The sequence below is a fragment of the Delphinapterus leucas genome, chromosome 14, assembly GCF_059928025.1.
Source record: "Delphinapterus leucas isolate spDelLeu-1000000601 "Yukka" chromosome 14, BTC_Dleu_Yukka2, whole genome shotgun sequence".
Classification (NCBI taxonomy): Eukaryota; Metazoa; Chordata; class Mammalia; order Artiodactyla; family Monodontidae; genus Delphinapterus; species Delphinapterus leucas.
In genome coordinates, this window is record NC_143142.1 from 43,500,017 (window position 1) to 43,517,938 (window position 17,922).

Sequence of the window (17,922 nt, forward strand, 5' to 3'; positions counted from 1 at the left end):
AGGTGTCTAAATAAATTTAGTCAATTCAACTTAAAAAAAACAGTTAAGGTGTCGAAGTGTTGATTAAATTATTTACATTATAACTCAATATTTACTTCTAGTTCTTTTCAAGCAGTCCCTGTTTGCCTGTCCCTCCACGTCTGGGGGATTACTTCTCTCCTTTCTTTCCTTTTCTTCCTCTTTACTCACTTTTTTTTTCAAGGACTAGATTGATACTTTATGCCCAGGCACTTCTCCCCTCATCTCATGACCACGTTAAACTAGGGCTGCAGAAGCCACCGCATCCCAAGGGCAGAGGCAGAGTGGAGGAAAGAAGAGAAGGCATACCTCACACTCACTCCCCCCTCACCTTTCCCAAACTTCCAAGGATAATTTTGGTTTCCTGAAATTCTCAAACTCCTGCCACACTATTTAGTCCTCTGCCATGATCCCGTTTAACTCCGTATCCCAGAGCCCCTGTGCCGCCTTGATGGGCTCACAAAATGTTTAGGAGAGACCCGTTCAGGTTGTCCTCTGACATGTGCCTTTTTTAAGCTTTTTTAAAAGTTCTTTTAAAAAATTACCCAACGCACAATATAGAACTAACTACTGAGGTAAGTGTGCCCCTCAGAGAAACAGGGAATCAGCAGACCAGAAAAAAAAATACACAATATAAAAATAAATAGCATTCTCCTTTCCAGTCCTGGCCAGGAAAGTTCACAGGCTTCTGCAGCAGGAGAGTCGGGCAGGAGCCCCAGCTGGGGGTGGGGGCGGGCAGTGTCAGCATTCAGTAACTCACTCCTGAACCCACCCAGCCTTTTCAAAAATCACAGGACCAGACGTGGGTCTCATACCTCTGAGCCACTGTTTTCATGGCTCCCCAGGCGGGGTGTGCTCTTGGCTCACTCCTCCAAGGACTAATCCCTATTCAATTCCTGGAAACTCAGCTCACTCCCTTCTCCCCAAGGAAAACTTTTCTATGGCTTCTTCCCCTCTCAGGATAGGCAAGGTTGCCTCTCAGATCTTCTCTACTGTTCCCAGAGCACTTAACTCACTGTATAGTAACAGTTTTACTGTCTCTTACTGACTTGTCAGTTTTCCACGGGCAGGACCACATTTTATTCATCTCTTCATCTGTAGCACCACATAAGCGTCCTATAGCTGTCACTCAATTCCTATTTGCTGAAGGAATGAATGAATGAAGGAATGAATGCAGAAAGGGGAAACCTGGGGGAAGTCCATGCATTCCCAGTCTGGTCCATATTTGTTACTAACAAGCCTCGAAAGGCCCATACACTTGAAGGATGAGAGGAGATCTGAGTCTGTGCACGATTCTGCTTAGAACAGCAGAGGAAAGGGACTCAGCTAGAAACAGTCAATGAAAACCACAACTTTGCTGTTCAATCCAAGTGTAATAACCAGACTACATGAACGTGACTTACCTAGGAGAGGCAGAAGAAATTAGATGAGGAGGCAAGTTGTCAGTGGCTAAGTACTAATTCCCACTCATTAGCTAAAAATTGCAAAACTCATTAAAGCAACTTGGTTGAAGACAGAACCACTAAAAGAGCAGAAGCTACTGATAGATTAAAGATGCAGGAAACCTTGAGTTTTTATTATATCCATGTTCCCAATGGCTCAGCTTCATTGGAAGTTTTATACTTAATACGTTAAGTAAATAAAAATTCACTAATGATAATCCTATATGAGAACTAATAAGATAACCATGAATTTCCATTTACACCTTCACAGCAATAGCAAACATTTCACTGTTCATCTGTTCTGTCGCATTTACAATTTTTAGAGAATATGTAACACAGTTCCTATATTACTTCTTTTCCATTTAGCCTTATAGTTTCAGCCAAATATTTACTGTATGAATCATAAAAAGGTGCTACTAGGTTTTAATATACTGTAAAACAGTATTAATATTCAATGGCACTTCCCTTTTGCCTGCTCCTTTTCATTCCTCCTTACATTCTCTCAGCACTTCTAAATTGCATAAATACACTTTTTTTTAAATCATTTACCTTTTGTTCTGAGACCACTTTATTGATTTTTATCGAAACTGAACTTCCATGCCAAGTTAAGGGAAATTGCCAAGGTTACAAACACATTTTTCTTATATGAATTCAGAGAATCTTGAAACTCAAGGTCACTTTTTGAGATAATCTGAACATTTCTAAAATTTTAAGTTATAAAAAGCCTAAGAGAATTGATCTATAAATTGGAACAGGATGTCTAATCTTCAATCCATCTACAATTCATTCCAGGCTCTTGGGCAGGTCTCCTTGGGCCTTACTCAGAGAATTTTTACCAAGAGATCAGTACTGTCTTTCCATTCATATGCCACAGGGACATCTAAGCTTCAAAAACTGACCCACATGATAGAACTGGAATAAGTGTTTTCAGTTTGCAAACTGTTGTAATGGAAAGTGGAAAGCAGCTTGTTCTGTTGAAGTTTTAAATTTTAAATGTATCAGGAACTATGTCTCAAAAGCCCAGCTATCATAAATCCCCAAAGGGAGCCCTCCATCGATTTAATCGCAGGCATAGTGGAGGAAAGGAACCTGCCCTTCAGTGGCACACAACTATACCTTAAGGCAATGAAAGGGGACTCTATAACGAGAGAGAGGCGACATGACAATGAAAGCATCCGTCCATTCATCTGTTCTATAAACATGAAATGAACACTCCTTATACGGGCCAGGCTGTTTATTAAGCGCTTGGAAACAAAAATCTACCAAGACATGGTTCTTGACACAAAGAACACAAAATCCATCAGGGAGCATGAGGGGAATTGAGTGAGTAGAAGGGTAGGGTCAAACAATTAGAACAGAGTTAAAAAAAAAAAAAAATAGTGAACATGTCTGCATTAGGCATATTAAAATTTCCAAAAGACAACTAAGTGCTTTCTTTGTGCAGATCCCATTCTAAGTGGTTTGCATGCTTTAACTCAATTAGGCCTCATAGTTCTCCATGAGGGAGTTCACTGTTACCATCCCAATTTACAGATGAGGAAACTGAACCTCAGAGGGGTTAAGGAATTTGAGCAAGGTCACAAAGCTAGTAAATGGGGGAGCCAGTGCTTGAACCATGGCAGTCTACCTTAACACTGTGCTAATAAGGACATACGACAGTGCTTCTCGATGTACTTACCTGACAAAGGATTCGTATGGAGAATACATAAGGAATTCCTACAATCTGCAAGAGGCAGACATCCCAAAAGGAGAAACAGGCAAATTGTAAGACCAGAAATTTATCAGTTTAACCTAGACTAGCAAAAGGGCATTCTAAGAGATACTCGATCAGCAGTGTTAAATGAAATCGAGACCACATATATCCTCCAACTAGGTCATCCTATTTCTATGTACACATCTCTGAGAAACCGTCACATATGCACTCAAAGGAATATAAAGTTGTTCATCATAGCTTTGTTGGGAAAGGCAAAAGGCTAAATCAACCTAAATGGACCTTAAAGGGAGAACATAAAAAAGAAGCTACATACCTATATTTATAGAACTCAAAGAAATGAACTAGGTCCACTTATATATGTATAATAAATCTCAGAAACATGACGAATTTAAAAAGTAAGCAAAACAGAAGGTACAAGGTGTATATAAAACTACGCACAGAATAACTGAAAATATGCTCCACAGATAACCATATGTAAATAAAGGCATGTGCAAATAAAGGTGTGGCAGTGAGTTAAAAGAACACGTTAAATGCACAGAATGTTCAAATACCTATGAAAATCCTGAGTGATAAGCTCTCCTTCTTAAGTAGGATAAATTAATGATGATAATAGTAATAATAATAGCAGCTTATCTGTACTTATCTGTACTTACAGTACTTATCTGTACTTCCCAGCTATTATTTCCAAGAATTTTTAAAGTACTAGCTCACAAAAATGAGTTAGGTATTATCGACACCCTAATTTTACAAATGAGAAAAACTGAGTCATAGAGAGTTAAGTATGTTTCTCCTGATCACAGAAATTTTAGATGTTGAATACAAGATTTGAATCTAGCAATCTGATTCCATAGTCGATGCTCCTATTGTATTCTTAATAATTATATTGTATCCCCAGACCAGTGATATGTTAGAAGTCAGAGAAAATGCTCAAAAGTAAAAATAAGATATAGCAGAATCTACACAAAGTTTTGGAGTGGGGAGGACATGTCTGAGACTCAAGAATAAATTGTACATCCATAGACATTTGAAAGATCATCATGACAAAGATGGTGAACAGCCATTCTGTTTCCACTGACCCCTTCCCTAGGATAAGTTGCGTTCAACTGTGAAATGGGGGATTTGAGTAAAACATAAAGGGGAGATAAAGATAGAACATATTTTTGAGTTTCCGCCATGTGCCACTGACTATAAGTGCTTTTATATATGTTATCTTACTGAATCTTCTGAGGTAGGTATTACCAGTCTCATCTTACATAGATACCAAGACACCAGGAGGATAAGTATCTTCCTACTCTAACACACTGCAGAGCTGTGACAGGGACACATCTAATCCCAAGGCCCATAGTCTTCCCATTGCATCATCTTTTTAAAAGGTCATGTGGTCCTCCCAACCTCATGATCTATTTATACAGGTGTTTCTCCAGCTAGCCATGTACCAATTACTCCCATCCATTCACATTACAGGATAAGCATCAGTACCAGAGGCAGCAGGACTCATGACTGCACATACAAGGAAATGCATTCTAAGCCTTATAATTGATACTTCGAATTTTCCAACACAAACACTGAGTATCTTGGTCATCAGACAATTTTGGGTGCCTATTTGAGGTTGGAAGAGTTTCCAATGACATATGGAGTCTCTCATTCTTTTGACAAGATTTTAAATTTGCTTTAAAATGACTGGATTTCCATTTATTCTTGTTTCTACTTTCCCACAGGTCTAAAAATGTGGTTTTTAAACACAGTGACACACACTCCAAGACTTCACCTCTCATTTCTGTGCTCCCTCTTTTCTACCAGGAGCTGTCTTTTGAACCTCAACAAATGTGGACTTTCTCTAGCATTAATCTGTCTTGACATCCAAAGCAAGTATTGTTTATGATACCTGAGGGGAAGGGGTGACGAAAGTATACGGTTGTGTCTACTTCTTCATATATATCAAAACCCGTTAGCTTCTGCCAGCTTTGAGAACGCAGCATAACCAAAAGACAAAGGGGCTTTGAAGTTTGGCAAACCTGTGAATCCCAGATCCTCCATTTACAACTGATGTGACTTTGGGCAGATAATTCTCCAACCTTGGTTTTTACAACTTTAAAATGTACATAGTAACACTTACCATTGTGGGTAACTTTGAGAATTCTGGAAAACCTATGTGATGTAGCTAACATAGTCGGCTAAGATATAAGAAGTCCTCGATGAGGAGTCTTGTCATGGTGTCAGCATCCAGAGTTTTTAAACTTAAAGGCACCTTAGAGTCATACTAGTTACACCTGAACATTTTGAGAGTAAACTTCAGCCAGAGGGGCAAAGTATCTTATCCAAGGTCCCACAACCACCTCGCAACTGAGCAGGGAATTGGAACATAATCTTCGGACTCTGTCCTACGCTCAGTTCCCTTCGATGACTCTCAGACTTTCCCAGTGTTTCTAGCCTTTCAACAGTCTGTTTTTTTTTTTCTGATTCCTAACTCTTTATTCACTCAAGTACTGTGTTGGCCAAAAAGTTCTTTCAGTTAGTGAATACGTTGTTAAATAAAGTTCTTCAAGAAAGTGAAAAATGTCTTTTATTTTTACTTAAAACTGACCGAACTTTATGGCCAACCCAGTATTTTCATTCCACCAGATTTTCTTCTGTTATCATCCACATCTGAGACTCATTTGAAATCTGAAATACATTTGGATGACCTCAGAGATCACTCTTGCTTGCTCTGCCTCTGTCATATATGAACATGTACATGATATTTGAAGGTTAAAAGTTCTTAGGGATTATTTTTAGCTCATCGCTTCTTCACCACCTTGACATCTGCATGCTTTGTGTAATTAATTTATCGTAAGAATGGTAATGTTGAAGGAAATTTCTTCTGAGTGTAGAAGCGGCTGAAAAATTGTTGCAAGGAGTCACAGCAGTAATAAAACTATTGCTGAGTCTGGGTTTATTAGAAAAAGCAAAATAAACAGCATGCTGCATGCTGACTTCATCTTCATTAAACATCCATACTGGAAATGCTTACCTTGTCTACAGCCAAGATGCTATCCTTTACAGAAGAAAAAAAAAAAAAACAGAAATCACTAAACCAACATACCCGTAAGTGTTTCAGGGCTTTGGGAAAGCAGTGTTATATAAAATCTTCAAATAAGTTAGCCTAAGCAGTTTGGCCTTCAAATAATTTCACCCACCATGGGGCAGGGCGTGGGGAGGAAAGAATCTGGAGGAGAGTGAACTGACTTGCATTCTACCATGCAGAGAAACTGTAAATAAAAATCCAAGAGACCTTTATGCCACTGCCATCATGGTGTGTGAGTCACTTGGCCTAATATGTTAAGAGGATTAGCCCTAAAGCTCCGTGAACTTTGAAACAGCCCAGTGAAGCTTATGTGCTTGCCAGCTTAAATTGGTTCCCAGGAAGACCCCTCTGGTCATCAGGAATTTGGCAGCCTGAGTATTCTGCTACATCCTCCAAAGCAAGGTCGAGCTCCTGGGTGTCAGTGCTGCAGCCTCTCTTTGTATTTAAGGTGGAGGTGAAACGAGAGCTAGAAGCCAAGGGAACAGGGGTCACCAAGAAGGTCGTGATGGAAGCCAAAATCTAAAATTTTTCTTGTTCATGCTTTCCCAAATCAAATTTGCTTTAACCAAATTAAATTAAAAAAAAAAAACAAAAAACCACTCCAGGGGTTGCAACCCACTTATGGCTTAAAGAGTCAAAAGAAAAGCCCTTTCTCTACCCATTTAAACTAGAGGGGGCTTCAGTGGGCAATGAATGAATCTTCCCTGTAGGAATAAAGGCACCATGCTATGTGGTTCATGTGGAAAACAGTCTGGAAAAGGAATGGGAACTCACAGTAAAATGGTTCTTCTCTTAAGAAGCCCCTGAAACAACTACCTTTACACTTCAACTTAGCAAAAATGGAGTATATCACCGACTACAGAGGCACACTGAAAAATCTTCCCATCACAAGCTGATCACTACATGTGCTGAATATTGCTGGATGTCCAGTAGATAGGGATGTATTCATCTGTCTGGGCATTTCAGTGTCCCAAGGGTATCTGACAATTCAAAGGCATAGTTGCAGGATCATCCTGAAACACATACTCCCAGCAAACACAGGCTTAAAAAAAAGAAACTTCTTTAAGGCACGTAACCTCCAGATACAGATTTCGTGGGGCCTTTTGCTGGGGATGCCAAAGGTTTTGGAAGGAATTTACACGAAATGCATCATTCAGGAAGCAGCTGGGAAACCTGTCCCTATGACTCTCCTAGATGTCCTTTGAAGATCCTGCTTCTGATTCAAGGATATCAAACGACACGGACCCTTCTTTGTCTCCAGAAGAGGAGAAAACTGGGAGGGCGGCTTAAACGCTTGAGCCAGTGCTATGTCATCATCACAAAAGACAGCGGCTGATAAGAACCGTCAGTCCAGCCAAAGACGTTTTAGAGAATCAATAAAAGTTGTCAATAGAAAAGAAGGTTCCTGGATTCAGATGTTTTCTACAAAGTGAGGATGATCTAGATCATTTTTGGATAGAAAGCAAGAGGTAGGGGGAGAAAGGCAAGTGCTACTTGATAGCTCTGCAGTATTAATCTGGAAACGAGACTCACTGTTTAAATTTCATTCTGGGCTTGTGCCACAGCCAATGGGTTTGTGTAATAACTCTGTCATGTTCTCTTTCTCCCATCCTGTGTCTGCTGATATGAAGTGAATTCATGAGGAAAGAGCTGGTTTGACGAAATAGAAAATCAGTTGTAGGAACAATGAATTTTTCAGCGGAAAATATATTGTATTTTTAACAAACCATGACTTCTCAGCTGAAGGAGATGTAATGCAGGATCAACTGCATGTGATGAAATACTTTTGCTCCACACAGATGTATTTTCATTTATAATTACATCATACAAAGAACATTGCTGGGGCCCCCGTTCCAGATAGGCTAGAACACCCACCAAGCCATACTTGTGATTGCTGTTCACGTACTTGTTACCTCTCCTTTGGGGATTTTCTTGCAAGTCTTTTTTTTTTTTTTTTTTGTAAACCAAAATTAACAGAGATCAAATGTGCTCAGCATTGCTCAGGGGTTACTGGAAATCTGCGCAAACTTCTCAAAATATAATTCCAAAACAAAAAAAGGAAGTGAAAAATAAACAAAATGTATATAGCTATTAAACACAATTTATAAATAAACACAATTTATGTAGCTATTAAAACGCACTTTCCACATTTTCCTAGATTTGAACTGGGAGTCTGGTTCTCAAGAAAGTACGCTGACTCATTAGGCGATTCTGAGTTTCTGGCACGAGGGTGAGATATCAAATCTGTCTCTTGATTTTAACCTCCACTATGCCCTGTGGCTTTATGACCTGACCTGACGTGTTTAAAAGGTCCAAGATGGCCATTCTTCCCTTTGACCCAAGCTTGTAGCTTTGGCCCAGATCCAATGTGCTTCTCCAAGGTCAGCAGGAAAACAAGGATTCCATAAGACCATTAACTCTGAGAGACTGACTACGTAAAGAAACAATGGCCAGACCATATATCAGAGTAGAACTCTGACCCATGACCAGCAGCAGCCTGCCCAGGAAACTAACCCTTTATAATCATCAGTCCGGGAAACCAGTCTACTATAAATCTGACCTGTAGGAAGTCAGGCTGCTATCTCTAGTAACAATTGAGGAGGCCAAACAATAACTTTTGTAATAATCAGCCCAAAATGTCCAGGACTTGATCGATATCTGACAGCTTCCCCAATTTTTGACCCTGTTTCCTACTTAGGGCCAGCCAAAAAAAGCCAAATATGCACCCCTACCCAATCACATAGGACACCACAGGATCATAACTAGCCATACTGTTATGATCTAGGCACTTGGAAAACAGGAAAAATCACATGTCTAGGATTCAAATAGTCAATCAGCATCCAACCAGGAACAGGAAAACCACTACGTATTTCAAACAGAGAGATGTTAAGAAAAGACACTGGTTATAGACGAGCTGGAATTTCTGAGGTCGATGGGAGGGGTGCTGAAGAGTGAAAAGAGAGAATTGTTCATCTCGGATCAGGAAGCCACTATCGCTCCCGGACAGGATCCTGTGAGCCCACACAGACTGCTACTTTGATGGAACCCCACCACTCCTAAGCCGAAAAATGGGAGCTGCATTCCTACTTGCTACTAAAGTGTTGGCAGGAGTGCCAGAATCCCCACCCGCTGGGAGCCACTTCTGCCACTGCCGCCACTGCCGCAGGCCAGGACCTGAAGCATTCCAATATGGCTTTTCCTCTTTTCATTTCACAATCTCAGTCCAGTGCCTTCCACTGGAAGGCCCCACCTGGAAGACAGCTGGCCAAGGCGGCTTGGGAAACACAGTCTGCAGTCTTCCAAGTCCCAGTGTGAAGAGAAAGGCAAGTGTGGAGCTGAGAGAACAGATACTATCCAGCACAGGTAAGACACCACTAAGATAAACAAGTTAAGTCTACAATGTTAGATTGCCATGACCTTGAAAGCCCCTAGGACGAAATGAGTGACAGAGCTAGACCCCCATCCTCCCCATCTCTGATGTTACAGGCTTGGGGATGGGCCCAGTATGGGGTGGGGGATGGGAGGGCATGGAGAGCGAGTGCTGGAGGAGGAGAAGCTTTACACAAATTCTGAACCCAATTACAGACAGGAGTTACGCGTGGGACCTATATTCCTCCTGTGCACATGAAGCTCTGACACCCCATCCTGTTTTTGACTCACCCTAGCTCTCTACAATAGCTACTCACAACACATCCATTGGAAGATGCATCTCTCCTCTGGAGAGAACCAGGGCCAGAATTTGTAGAATTATATTCTGGGACCATCGGGGGAAGACAGTGAGGATGTGTAATGAAGAGACCTCTTCTTTTTCGATTCCATTTATTTATTTCATTCAACCACTACTTATTGAATGCTGACCATGTGTGCCGGCATCATTTCAAACACAGGGGATATAGTAGAGGAAAAAAATCCCGGCCCTCATACAATATACATTCTACAGGGAGAAGGTAGACAATCATGTGATTAAAAGGTGGTAAGTATCCTGAAAAAGAGCAGGTAAGGGGGAGAGACAGAGCAGAGGCAGACTTTGCCATTTTAATTAGGTGGATGCGAAAGGCTTCATTGAGGAGGTAATACGTGAGCAAAGTTGTCAAGAGAGTGAGGAAGTCCCGTGAGCACCAAGGGCCCATCTACTCGGCGGAGGAAAGGGCAAATTCAAAGGCCCTGAGGCAAAATGTGATTGGTGTGTTTAGCCAGCCGTCCAGGTGGCTAGAAGAGAGAAGCAGCAATGAGGTCAGGAGGAACAAAGGTCATCTCACAGAGGGCCCCGACAGCCATTGTAAAGATGGCTCTTCCTCAGAACAAGACGGGAAGGCGTCGTAGGACTTGAAGCGAACGAGTGACACAATGTGATTTAGAGTTTTATGCAGGCCATGTAAATGGGTGGGAGACCAGTCCGGGCGCTTGCAGGATTCCCGGTGAAGGATGTCCTGCAGGGGCGGTTGTGGAGGTGCTGATAGCAGTTTGTTCACATAAACAGACACAGGAAACTTCTCCAGCTAGACATAATTTTATCTGCAACACTCCACTGGAAAGTCCATTCTAAATATATACTCTTGATGTTGCTAGGTTAGCAGTATCACCTTCAGACCTATGTATTATACCCAAATTCACTGTATATTTTCAGCCTCTATGCCCCAACTACTGCAGAAAATGTGTTGCTCTTGGATCATAATTAATAGGACAAATAACTAAATGCATTTCACATTGAGCACCTCTCCTTTTATTTGCTTACAGCGCATTTTCCAAAGGCGGACACTTTTAACAGAAAATGCCTGTGAATATTTCCGTTCAGCTGCATGTTGAGCACCCACAGATGAAAATAGTACATAACGACAAAAAGCTACAATAAAATCAGTAATGCTTGAAAATGCCATATTTCATAAGTACAACAGTATCTCCACTCAACTGAAAAGTAACTGCAGGTGCAGAAAACCAAATACTTATAATTCACTGACCACAAGTAAGGTGCATAAGGTTTCACAGACCCTGTGTCATTGTCATGGAAATGACCTTTGTAGAAAAGTGAAATCCAAGTCAGACAGCTCTGTGATACACTGAATTCAGTCAGGAACCATTTATATATGGAGGTCAGCTGTCAGAGGGGACAGACAGGAAAAGGAAGAATTCAGAATAGAAATAAGTAATACATTGATTAACTAAAGCTAAGCACCATGGATTAACATGGGTGGAAGCTGTGGACTATAATTTCCCATGAAAATCAAGGAATGAGCTATCTCATCACCAAGGTGGTGGGTGAAGGTGATCCTTTAATGAGGATCAATTTAATGATCCTCATTAAATTGTGGGTTCTACGTCATAAGGACTATAAAAGGAAGCTTACCTTAAATGTCACCAGTTCCAGACCTCACAGCCAACCAAAACTATTGGTCAATTAGCAACCTCCAAGAGCTAATAACATAATTTAAAACTTAATTCCCTTGGTAGGCAAAACCACAGTTGGTTTGTTAGAGGGTAAATTCTTTAGGAAGAAGTTAAGAAATTTCCTAAGAGGTATGATTTATGTTAGATTTAGAACTAACCTGTATATGAGATATTTTAGGTATTGATAATGAGTGAGAGGATTTGACATATTAGGCCGTTCTAATGCAAAATAAGTCATGATTTTGTTAGGAAATCTGTAATGAAACGATCGATTTAGACTTATGACATTAACCAGAAATCTTATAAATTTGCTTATAACATTGGGACATTTAAGGCACTGGTTCTCAAATCTTCCCATCCTTCAGAATCACCTGGAGAGCTTGCTAAAACACAGCTTGCTATCCTAGTTTCTTATTCAGTAGATCTGGAGTGGAGTCTGGGAATTTGCGTTTCTAACAAATTCTCAGGTGATGCTGCTGCTGCTAGCCCAGGAACCACACTTAGAGAAACACTAATTTACAGGTTCTTAAGATTCACTTTATTCGTAAGGTAAATTTATTAGACTTAAAAGAATTGCTTAAGAATTTAAGTTAAATCAGATTACTTAAAAAGTCAATAATATTAAATCTATAAGCACAGCTTAGACTCTTTAAAGGTTAATGATCTAAGTGTAAATGACACCAAACATTAATAAAGAGTCCCACAAAAATGTACCCATTATATACTGAATAAGATTTATAAGCTTAAGGAAAAACTCAGGTTTTACTGGAGTAACCTGATTCAACTAAATATTAATATTTAAAATCGAAGTCACCTCTGAATAACCTTTTTTGTGCACTAGACTCACTGTCAAGGACATAAAAAATCCAGCGTTGACAGTAGTCACTTCATTTCCCAGAGCTTCCAAGCCCATGGATTGGGAACCTTTGGCATAAAGGACTAACTAAATATTCACCCTTTTCCTAAACCATTTGATGCCTCTTCAAATGGCCTTACTCCTCTGCTCAGAGAGTCGGGGTTTGCTTTGAAGCCAGTGGACTGAACAAAGAGTCCACATCTCGATCGACTTCGCCTGCCACAGGAATGAATCTCCTGCAAACGCTCTGGGAGCTTTTCTCTCTACTCCCCTGCTAACCGTCATTGTCTTCGTGCACTGTCAGAGGACACCACGGAAAGAAGAATGGCATGTCAAGATCAATCTTCCTCCAGAGACACTCCTTGAAATAATATTGAATAGCTGAGCTTTTGGAAGCCTTTACTTCTGAGACCAATTATCTCCCTGCTACAATGTATTCAGCCTTCACCAGCTTGGCTTCTGGACCCAGCTGTTTTCTGTAAGGCCAGATGTATTTTGACTCACAGATGTGATCATTTAAATTAACTAAAGTATTCTATGTTTTTAAAAAGGGACATTTATCAGCCTTCAGGGAATAATGTCCTTGGTTCATTTTTCAGGTTAGAACTGTTGTCCCTCGTTTTTCTTTTAGACCTAAAAGTATTAATATATCATAAATAAAAACACAATGGAAGCACCTAAGGCTACCCTCCAGTGCAAGGAAGAAATAAAGTTAGTTAAGGTCCTAGATTTCCACTGAATTCCATACCCACTTTGAAACCCAACTCTATTGAATGCTGAGTGTCAATCATTGGTTAAGGCCAGATATACCCTATAGCATCCTTAAGAATTCAGGCATGTTTTATTTGGGTTGCAAAGCGATCCCTTATTATCTGGGAATCTTTGTTTTTAGATCCAATATTAACTGAAAATTTACAGAAAGCTGTCAAAAAAAAAATCTATGGTCAATTTCCTTTGGACCTCAAGAAACTGTAGTTCATGCAACTAGTTTTAGCAAATGCTCCATGTTAAAAGTTGTGTTGTGTTATTACAGGCGACATGGACTAGAAAAACAGATTGTATAATGAGATGCTTCAAATTCTAGCCTGGCCTTGCCTAAGCCTGTTTTCTCATTAAAAGAGCAAAATATTACCTACCTAGTGTCTGGTGCATAAAAGATGCCCAATAAATCTTAGCTATGATCTTTTTTTTTTTAACCTAAATGCCTATCAATCAGAAAATGGTTAATCACGTTGGTGGAATTATATGTGGTCATTAAAAAGTTTTTTGTAAAACTATGTAATGTTATATTTAAAATATTAAACTATTAAATTATAAATAAGTAAACTATTTTTAAAACTGTATCTAGTGAAAATCTACCAAATTATTAATAAACTGTGGAACTATGGCCTTTTCAAAATTACCCTTTCTACTTTCCTATATTTTGGAGAGATTTTAATTTCATCAGTAGAGACCAAACGAACAAATTCAATAAGTAGAAATTTTTTAATTGTGAATGAAATTACATTAGCATATTGAACTGTTATAAACTACCAATTGGAACTGCAATGATACACAACAACTGTATCTTATCCCCCCCACATATATCAAATCACAATTAAAATGGCATCTAAATCACTGCTTACCTTGAAGACATTTTCGATAAACTTTTGTAGCAGATTGTGTGGTTACTATTTCTTTCCATTTGACAGGTAAGGAAGAGCTGGGAACAGGCACACTCAGCTTCTTAATTATGGAGCTATTACAGACAACAGCAACCTCATGGACTGTGCTCATTGGTCACCTGTCGTCCTTGCTCAAGACTACGTAACTTATTGAACAAGCTTATTGTGCTCAGGGGCCAGTTACATAGCCTCTCTGGTCTGTATCCCATCTACAAATGGGAATGGAGACATCTTCCGTCCCCATCTCACAGGGTTATAAGGGAACCAAACAACATAGTACAGGTGGAAACTTTCCAAATAGTAAATTTAAGGTATTTTCTTGTATTCTTTTAAAATATTAAAATCCCCAACACTGATTGTGGATAACCAAATTCCTCACACTGTAAGGAAGGCAACTGCCACTTAGTAGATGCCCCCAAAATATTAGTTCCCCTTTCTTTACTCTCTTGAAAGTAAAAAAATGTTAATAAAGATGTAGTTCTATAGAATTCTGGAGGTTCTAGAGGTTATTTATTCCACCCCATCACAACATCTCTGATAATATGTTATTCAGCTTCTGCTTGAGCACTTCCATTGAAAGAGAAACTCTACCTCACGGGGCACTTTTCTTTCTGCTACTTTCTACAGAAAGTGGCATTCCATTTACATGTGTATTTCAATGAGCTCCAAAAGAAAAGAGGAAGAAAAGTATCAGTAGCAACTTTTTTTTTTAATCTTAGGAGGATGATAATCTGTTTCTAAACAGATATATATCTGTTTAGAAACTTTTTTTTTCCTTTTCAACTTTTTTCTGCTGTGCCTGGATTTTATTCATCTGAATGTCTAATGAGGAAGTCTCAACTTTCGCAGGTTTATCTTGAGCACTGTTACTTCACAGGCAAGAATTTTCCTTTTTAGATTTTCATTACATCAACATCATACTATATCATAAAATAGACTGGAAAACAAATTAGCTTCTTAGAGGTTAGTTGTGCATTATGGGTAGCAATTTGCAAATACCTCGCTCCTTGAACCTCAGAACTGGGTGTGTAATGAACAAACCCCTGCAAAGTAGTGATGGGAGTGAGTCCTTTCTCAGCACTCTACCTGGATACCACGGGGTAAGAAAAGTTTAAGCCTTGCAAGAACTACCTCCACACCTTGTTCAGTGAGAAAACTTCTCTTGCTGATATCTATAGAGAGATACAAGTATGTTGGAATTTAAATATGAAAAATGGGCAATTTTGCCCATCTTCACTCAGCTCGGGCATTCCAAGCACCATGGCTGTTTTTTAGCCTGAGATGAAGAGTAAGCTAGCAAAGATGACAAGTGTGTGGCTCTAAGAGTCAGCTGGCCCTAGTGTCCCATCTCAGAGGATGATAGCTGTGAGACGGCCCTGAAAATTCATCTCACCCTCTGCCATGGCCCAAGTCTGCAAATATTAGGGGTGTCCTCAGGTAGCTCAAGGCTTCATTCCTAATCATAAGGAAGCGTTCTTGTAAAGCAAAACTGCATAACTTCGAAAACAACGTAACTGGGCTCAGAATGTTCTTTTCCATTTGCAGTGGTGTTGGAATCCATCAGCTGCTCTCCTTTACTCAAGCTTCAGGTCACTCATGGCAAGAGGTATCCAGCCTTACAGAACCTTCCATTCTCTTTGTTGACCCACGGAGTAAAGGAGGGCTCTGTTGCTGCGAAAAGCAGCAGTCTATCCCAGAGCGAGAGGACTTATGTGAATATTTCCCAAGGAAATCTTAACAGCTAAGAGAAGCTTGTTTTAATCAGAGATCACCTGGGTATCATCACTCAGCCATCCCCAAACTCCCGAAGCCCTGCCTCCCCCAAACTCTTTCCTAAGAATTGCAAGAAGCATTTACCCACATAGGTGCATGGAGTTTCCTGCAGACTGAGTTAGGAACTGAGTTTTTTGGTGAGTAAAAAGTCCGGGCTTACACAGCTATTTCCTTTTCTCAGCAGCCAGTTGAAACCTGTCACAGTGCAAAAATCAATGTTGATACTGTGCTTGGAATAAGGATGAGGCGCCCACATGCCATTTGTGGCTCTTGATTGCCCTGGTTGCCTCCTACTTGTTCCTCTCCTCCACAAAGGGACGCGGAAGGAGGTACGGATGTGGCCAACGTGAGGTACTGACACTTTTTATTTATCCATCATATAATTTTACATAGATATGATTATATAAATACTAAACTGCCATAAAACTTACATTTTCCTTCTCTTTGTCAGTTTCATACTATCCTTCAAAAAAAATAGGGAAATATTACGAAAAATGGGGTTAAAAGTCTTCCTTACATTATCTTTAATAAGAAATGGGCTTCAAAATATGAAGGAGCCAAGGGACCTCCCTGGCAGTCCAGTGGTTAAGACTCTGCCTTCCAATGCAGGGGGCGCAGGTTTGATCCCTGGTCGGGGAACTAAGGTTGCACATGCTGCGCAGCGCAGCCAAAAGTTAAAAAAAAAAATGAAGGAACCAAGAATGCTGAGATAAATAAAGACCACAGAGGATAAAAGGTTAATTAACTTAAAATTTCTTCCTTCATTCTATGGACCTGGAGGAATCTGATTTAGACAAAGTTTTAGGTAAGTACAACTTTCCAAGATGACCTTCCCTCATTTTTCAAAATCTGATCTATAGAGACAAAACAGATTTTCCCAAAATATGAGTTTTGGGGACAGCCATGATCATTTTCTCTTTTACGCAAAAAAATGAGCCCAAAGAGGCAGTAAAGCAGGTAACTAGCAGAAATGCAGACAGGTGGTAATTACACCTCAGGCAAAACCCAATAGTTATTAGAGGAAGGCACTGCCACCAGGGCGCATGCTAACACACGCATCCAATACAGAGGCTGCGAACAGGGAGTTAGGAACACATCCCAAGGCCGTGATGACAAAAAGGCCGGCTCGAAGGTCAGGAGAGCTGTCCTGGGAGCAGCGGGGAGGTCCAAGCAAGGTTAAAGAGCTTTCACTGAGTTCAACAAAGTTCCCACGCCAATTCTGTGCTCAGTTTCTTCATTTTCCTGGGCAGCTAATCAACATGGACATGGATCGCTCAAAGCCATGACCCTGCCAAAGCCAGGGTGGTAAGGGAAGCAGATGGCCAGGGCGGGAGGATGACAGACATGGGGGAGAGGGTGGGGTGCCAGAAAAGGGGGAACAGGGAAATCAGCCTCTCCTCAGGGAGAAGTGACACTAAATGTCCAGATCAGCAAACTCCTGCTTGAAGAAACGCCTTAGGACTTCAGGACTGGGTGTGTAATGAACAAACTCCTGCAAAGTAGTGATGGGGGTGAGTTCTTCCTCAAACACTCTGCCTGGATACCATGGGGTGAGAAAATGTTTAAGCCTTACAAGAACCATGTTTAAGCTGGTGCAACTTACACCACAAAGGGTTAATATTCCTTCTCTTTATATAAAGAGCTTCTAAACAATAAGAAAAAACCACCAACAAGCCAACAGAAAAAAATAGGAAAAGGTCCTAAACAAAATGTGAATGACCCTTAGTCACAGAAAAATATGCTCAAATTCACTCATATTCCGATAATTAAAATTGGGAGGTACTATTCTTCATGTATTGTCAAATATTCAAAAGCACAGCAACGTATTCTGTTGATAATGTGTCATGAAACAGGTACTTTCATACCTTGATAATGGGAATTCCAAATGGCACAACTCTTATAAAGAGGAATTTAGTAATACTATACATATACACTCACACTCACACACACACACACACCTTCTGACCCAGTAGTCCACTCCACTTTCAGAATTCTATCCCAATGAC